The sequence below is a fragment of the Aquarana catesbeiana genome, linkage group LG07 (assembly GCF_042186555.1).
Source record: "Aquarana catesbeiana isolate 2022-GZ linkage group LG07, ASM4218655v1, whole genome shotgun sequence".
NCBI classification, from domain to species: domain Eukaryota; kingdom Metazoa; phylum Chordata; class Amphibia; order Anura; family Ranidae; genus Aquarana; species Aquarana catesbeiana.
The window spans coordinates 144,466,565-144,474,286 of NC_133330.1; positions in this window are offsets into that span (position 1 = coordinate 144,466,565).

Sequence of the window (7,722 nt, forward strand, 5' to 3'; positions counted from 1 at the left end):
GAACAAAAACACAATGACAAGAGTCACGCGTCACTCGCTGCACGCACTGAAGAGCAGATACAAATCACGAGCACAAACTGAACAGCAGAAAACGATCTGAAAACCACGAGTCTGAAAAAGCCCGAATCATCTCTCACCAAACTTTTACTAACACGAGATTAGCAAAAGGAGCCCAAAGGGTGCCGCGCTTGGTTCTGACCTGGCCTTTTCTAGTCTCGTCGTACGTGGTGTACGTCACCGCGTTCTTGGCGATTGGAAATTCCGACAACTTTGTGCGACCATGTGTACGCAAAACAAGTTTGAGCCAACATCCATTGGAAAAAATCCATGGATTTTGTTGTCGGAATGTCCGATTGTGTGTACGGGGCATAAGAGCGTGTGTTTCTCAACATTGAGTTCCTCAAGGATTGTTAAAAGATGGATAGTGTCATTTAAATATGATGGTAGACTTTCTACATGAGGGCAAAGATAGTCATCCACTACTTGACTGGCTCTGGGAGATCTAACATAATTTTATGCATCTTTGATAACGCATAGAACGCGAGTATCGTTGGATGTAAAATCACGAGTGTCTCTTGTAATGATTGATTGTGTATAAGCTTTATCTATGATTTTAAAGGCAGAACTATGGAACAGAGTAGTAATGATAGGGGAGATTTACCTATACCAAGATTTAGTCATCAAAATTCTCACACATGCAAATATATTGTTCTTATGTCATGAGAACAATGTTGCCCCCTTATCAGAGGGCTTGATTACAGTCATGGTGTTTTTGTAGATTTAAGGCCTCCAGTTCATATCTTGCAAGGTTTAATAGTTTTCCCTTCCATTGTAACCCTTCAATGTCTTCAGTCACAAATTTAAACACTTCAGCTGCGGAAGAATTTACCCCCTTAATGACCAGGCCCTTTTTTGTGATACGCCACTGCATCACTTTAACTCACAATTGTGCAGTTCTGCGACCAAACAAAATTGATGTTTTTTTGCCCACAAAAAGAGCTTTCTTTTGGTGGTATTTGATTACGCTATAAAACACAAAAAAAAAAAAAAAAAAAAAAAAAAAAAAAAAAAGGTATTCGTCCATCCAATATGTTGTCTATTCTACATTTTTTTGGTAAAAAAAAAAAAATCCCAATAAGCGTATATTGATTGGTTTGCGCAAAATTTATATGGTCTATAAAATAGGGGGTAGATTTAGGGACTTTCATTTTGTATTTTTTATTGTTTTTACTGGTAATGGTGGCGATCTGTGATTTTTAGCGGGACTGTGACATTACCACAGACAAATCTGACCCCAAGTGACACTTTTTAAGGACCAGTGACACCAACACAGTGATCAGTGCTAAAAAAGGGATTAACACTAGGGGGTTAACTGTGTGGGGGATGGGCTCACTGGGACAATACAGACATCGCTGTTCCTCATTACTAGGATTATCTCAGTGTTGTTCCCTGTCAGAACGGGGATCTGCCTTGTTTACATTGAGGTCACTGGACCTAACAGTATCTCATGCACGAAACGACATACAGATACGTTGTTTCACTGAGCCGGGTCGCCCTGCTGCAAGCTATGTGTGGTGGGCGGTCCGGAAGTGGTTAAGGAACCGCTCAATTCTATATATCCACACACACACACACACACACACCTTTTATATGGTGCCCATTTGCTTTAGGAGCTAAATTAAGGAGAAGTTTCTCAAAACCCACATCACCCCTTTCTTATTTGTACTTCCATGAGATATTTGAAATTAAGCTGGCATTTACACAGATTAAGGTCTTTAATTAAGTCAAAATGGTTCATTTTGGTGGTGAGGCAAAAGTTTAAACCTAACTTTAACTCTTTCGCTGCTAGGCCCTGCACTCCACTTTTGAACATAGCTGGTCAGACCAATTTTGCAATTATTGCATTCCCTTTTTATTTTCCCATTACAGCTGTCGGAGTTTGTAAAAGACCCCCCCAAACCATATTTTCTAAAAGCACATGGCAGGTAGAAATAAAAAAAAAAAAAAAAAAAAAAAAAAGTGCTATTGATTTTTAAGGCCCAGTGATATTTGCTCAAATATTTATGAAAGCAAATTTTTTCACTGACAATACACTAAAATCATTATTAGCAAATAAAAACACTGCAAATTTTACAAAATTCCTGATAAATATAAAAATGTAATCTGTATTGAGTTAATAACAATTATTTGTACATTTTAAATTGTGCCCTTTTGCGAAATGGTGAAAAACACCACAAATGTAAATATCCCAATTTTTTTTTTTTTTTTTTTTAAATCTGGAGGTTCTCCTCATTTTTCTCCTACAGCTATGAGAATTTGTAAAAGAACCCCCAAACCATATATTTTCTGAAAGCTCATGACCTGTAGAATAAAAAGAAGGTGCTACTGATTAAGGCCCCACGATATTGCGCAAAAGTTTATAAAAACAATATTTTTCACTGAAAATGCACTAAAATTATTATTAGCAGATATAAACACAGCAAATTTACAAAATTCCTGCTAAATTCTTACTAAATATAAAAGCTTAACCCGTGTTGAGTTAATAAATAACAAATACATGTCAATTTTAAAATGTGCCTTTTTGAGAGATGTTAGAAATCAAACATACGCAAAAAATCTGGGAGGTTTTTTATTTTTCACTTACAGCTTTCTTTTAAAAAAGACCCCCCCCCCCCCCCCCCCCCAAACCATACATTTTCTGAAAGCACAAGACCAGTAGCATAAAAAGATCTGATTTTTAGGGCAATGCAATATTTGCGCAAAAGTTTTTTTTTTTTTTTTGCAACAAAAAAAAAGTATAAACTAAAATCCCTATTTGCACACATAAAAACAGCATAACCTAAAAAATTCTTGCTAAATTCTTGCAAAGGCCTTATTCACATGGGGTGTACTAAAGAGTACGCCTATGGAGGGCCGTGTTTACCTGCATGGGGATGCACAGCTGTTCTGTGCATCCCTGTGCATGCAGTCCTATTCATGTAGGTTGGGACGCAGCAGCTACAAGGACAGATCTGACATCTGTGCAGGTGTAGGCGCATGGTCCCAAACTCAGACAGTGTGAGTTCAGTGACATGCAGCCACATGGATGTCAAGTTAGGAACAGTGGCTGTGTCCATGCAGCCACTGCACCCCAATTGATATGGATGGAACTGCCTGCACAGGAATGCATGGAACACCTATGCATTCCCATGCAGCTGCTGTGTCCCAATTGACAATGGGACAGCCTGTTTAGGGATGCACAGAACACCAAAGCATCCCTGTGCAGCTAAACACGGCCTCACTGTAGGTGCTTTTAATATAAGGACCGTTACCTGTCCAGGGATCCAACGATGTCAGCACCTTGAGCCGATTCATCAATCGGCTTTGGGTGCAAGTGCCGGCATTGTAAGTAAGGGAAACTGGTAGTGAAGCCTTCTGGCTTCACAGCCAGTTTCCTACTGCTCATAGCGCAGTGTGACTCGCCTTTCTGAGGGGGGGAGGGGCCAGAAATGCTCGGCGATTGCCGTGGGAATCTTACCCAGAAGTGGGAGTAGGTGCCTGTCAAAGCCAGGTACCCACTCCCCCCTCCTAAAAAGTACAAGTGTGGCAGTGGAGGGTGGGGGGGGGGGTCGGGAGTGTGAACAAGCAAAGCTTCCCCTTTTGGGTGGGGTTCCACTTTAACTTGCCTGAGATACGTTAGATTTCCCCATCAAGTCTCAGAGTCCCTGCATCATAGTAATGTTTGAGAACACTCTTAGAGAAGATGTAAGGTTATGTTCCCATTTGTTTTTTAGTTCCTGAGATTTGAATCATAGGAAATACCTGCACCCTTAAACCGAATGGAACAATTTTGGCATCTATGTACTGTTTAGAGTAAAACTGTACCAATGAAACTTTGACTGTTATAAAAGTTGTTTCAACTGTGACCTAAAAAGGCAGATACTTCATTATCAATTTTCTGTGAGCCTATGGAATTAAATTTAATTTGTTCAGCAAAACCCACCTAGCCTGCGTAAACTAGTTCAGCCATAATAGTGGGAGACAAATCACAACCAATAAAAATGAATAAAGTAACATTCAATATTAAATCTTAGTGGTCAAAGAAAAAGGAAAAAGAAAGTAGCAAAATTACTAGACCAAAACATAGGAGGTATACCAATGTAATTAAACACCCCCCATACCCCACAAAGTTGTTTGCCACCTAGAGAAAGAACAACATTATAGTTATAAATAATGTGGGGCTGACAAAGAAGCAGTGGGGGGGGGGGGGATTAGTTAGTAGCTAAACCAGCTATATACCAGGAGGTCAAAGCCCAAAAAGACAAAGCAACAAAAGGAATAAGAAAAAGGGTGTTCTGAGGTGACCCACCGGTAAAACAATTACACATCAAAACAGATATGTCTATAAAATATTAACATATAGAATATTATAATAAAAGGTTAAAAAATTTTATTATAAAGGTTAAAAACAGAAGTACATAAAGTTAATTGTTTTATACAAGTTGAGCGCTACCCCCGGAGGAGCCGTTTAAATTTATATTTGGTTCTGTGCTCTGCCTCTCAACCCCAAGAACAGTCCCAACCCCACTAGCACACCTACCAGGCAATGTTAGTACAAAACACAGCAGTAGAGAGGAAACACAACTGTGATAAACCAGAAGGTATGTTTACTGAGACAAAAGTGACAAAGATATATATCTATCTATATATTCAGCATAGAACATGTACGTCAGATGAAAATCTTAGTTTAAGTGACAGATTACCATTAATGATTCAGGGAATCACAGTGCAGTTAACCGCAACAGAACCTAAGCTCACACTATTGATACCTATGTAAACAGGTAGTAGAGAGGCAGATGACTGACCCTTTTAAGCTGTGCCAAACCACTCCTCCCTGTACCTCAACCCACAGGCCCACAACAAGGCAAATAACAAACATTTAGTAAGAACAATTATAACCGTGGCTTTACTGGCTCCTTCTAAACAGAGTCCAGCTACCTGAAGTATCACCTTTATTAGGCAACAATAGTCTGTTGTGAAAGGATAGGGTAGAGCAAAAGGGGTTAACAGTAACTCCACAGTAAAGATGAATCTTGTAGCACTTTAAGAAAATTGTAATCCTGAATGGTAGAACAAAGCAGTTGAGCTGATATGAAGAGAATGCTGACTCTTTCTGTGTAAGCTAAAAACACAAGGTGGCGCTGTGACTGCTTGTTGGAAAGGTATTGTATCCAGAGGAACTGTAAATACCAGCAGTATGGAATACAGATGTCTGTATACAGTGTCAATGAGGTTAAGTGAATCTGTATCATGTGGCACTATTGATACTAGCAAAGCAACAAGAACAGAGATGTCTGTATACAGCGTTCGTTATAGTATAAGAACTGACTTCCAGTGGCTCTAGAAGTACCACCAAGCTGAACTGAATGACCGATGAATGAAAGCAGTGTCTTAATGCAATTAGATGGGCTATGCCCGCTCACCACTCTAGACCCAGATACAGCTGGCAATGATGTAGGTGATGAAGTAGACTGTATCAGGAACTTAATCTGTATCCTGGCTTACTCAAACCTATACACACATACTGTACATCTCATGAAATATATAAATATATATGCATGACACAAGTAAGCATGGTTCAACAATAAAACAATTAACCAATAAATCAATTAGAAATGCACACCCACTACACCAATAAGAGCCCACACTGTTTGCCTTCTCGTACTAGCATGTCATAACACATACATCAAAAAAAAAAAAAAACCTCACGATCACAAAAACAACAAGACATTCAAATCTCCTCCAACCTGTCATCCAGGAACTGTTGGATAACCGTGCGGGAAAGCACAGTGGGGAGACAGTCAGCAAACTACAGCAGGACACCCTCACAAACTAAGTGCACATAATGTTACAATATGAGGGATAAACATGATGTTTCCTCCGACAGGCAGTGTAGCTAACAAGCCATCTACAGCACTCCCACCAACCCTTGTATAAGTTGGCGAGAGAGGGCAAAAATTTAATGCCCATAGACACACCACATCATTGGCGATAAAAAACCCCATCAAAAGAAAACAAATTGTGCGCTAGAAGATAACCTAAAGCGTCCAAAATAAATTCACTCTGGATGCATGAAAGACTACTATACTCGTCCAAATAAAATTGAGCTGCATCCAAGCCTAATCCATGTGGTATGCAAGAATAGAGGCTGGACATGTCACATGTGACCCAAATGAAACCACTCTGCCATTGAAAAGTGTGCATAATATCTAAATGTTAGGTATCTCTAGGAAAGCTGGGCAATTCTCTAATAAGGATGAGCCGAACACCCCCTGGTTCGGTTTGCACCAGAACCTCCGAATAGGCCAAAAAATTTGGCAAGAACACACGAACACCGTTAAAGTCTATGGGGCAGGGACATGAAAAAATCAAGAGTGCTAACTTTAAAGGCTTATATGCAAGTTATCATAAAAAGTGTTTGGGGACCTGGGTCCTGCTCCAGGGGACATGTACCAATGCAAAAAAAAAAAAGTTTAAAAAAAATGGCAATTTTTTCGGGAGCAGTGATTTTTTAAATTCTTAAAGTGAAACAATAAAAATGAAATATTCCTTTAAATATCGTGTCTGGGGGTGTCCTTGATATGCCTGTAAAGTAGCGCATTTTTCCTGTGCTTAGAATAGTACCGCAGCAAAATGACATTTCTAAAGGAAAAGAATCATTTAAAACTGATTAAGGGGACCCCCGAACCAAAAAAAAAAATTGCGTGGGGGTCCCCCCAAAATCCATACCAGGCCCTTCAGGTCTGGAAATTAAGAGGAACCCTGCGTCAAATTTTTTAAAGAATGGTGTAGGGGCCCCCCCAAAATCCATATCAGACCCTTATCCGAGCACCCAACCTAGCAGGCCACGGGAAAAGAGGGGGGGTGAAAGAGCACCTGCCCTTCCTGAACTGTACCAGGTCAAATGCCCTCACCAATGGGAAACGTCACTTGGTGGGAGCCTCCCATGAAGGCGGAGGTGTTCCATTTTTTTCCTTTTTTCGGCTCATCATAGAAGATAAATATATCGCGGCCTAAGTTACAAAATAATTAATAGTAGATAAAGGTACCATCATCCCGAAACGTCATGATTAAGGAAAGTGAGCGTGTAAAGACGCAGTTGCAGTTGCTGCTACTGACGACTCCTGTCTTGACCCCCCTAATAAGTAGAAAAAGTGTGACTATTCCGGTACTCAAATATTAGTGTATCGTAATTGATGTAAGGATAAGTTAAAAAACCTTATAAAATTATATAAATTTTAATCAAAACAGAATAAAATTACAGTTACAATTACAATTATAGACAAAAACACTCCATATCATCATAAAAGGGAATACCACACAAACAAAACAGGTGGATTCCGCAAAATTTGGATGAGAAGTGTATGTGGAGCTTTAAATCTCGACCGGTTTCGCGGTTAAACACCGCTTCCTCAGGAGAAGCAATCTAGAACATGATGTAACATAGTTTTAGCATATACAGGCAAATACAAAAATTACAAGAAATCATTGCAGCAACATTGTTTACCAAAAATAATCAAATACATCATACATGTATAATAAAAATAAGGACAAGCTCACCAGTCAGGCGGTTTCCGTAAGTATGCAGAACCCAATAAAAATCCCTCCGCGGCGGACACAGGGGATGACAGACAGCCTCTGATGGATAACAGTATAATTAACCAAACTGTAAGCATCTCAGTG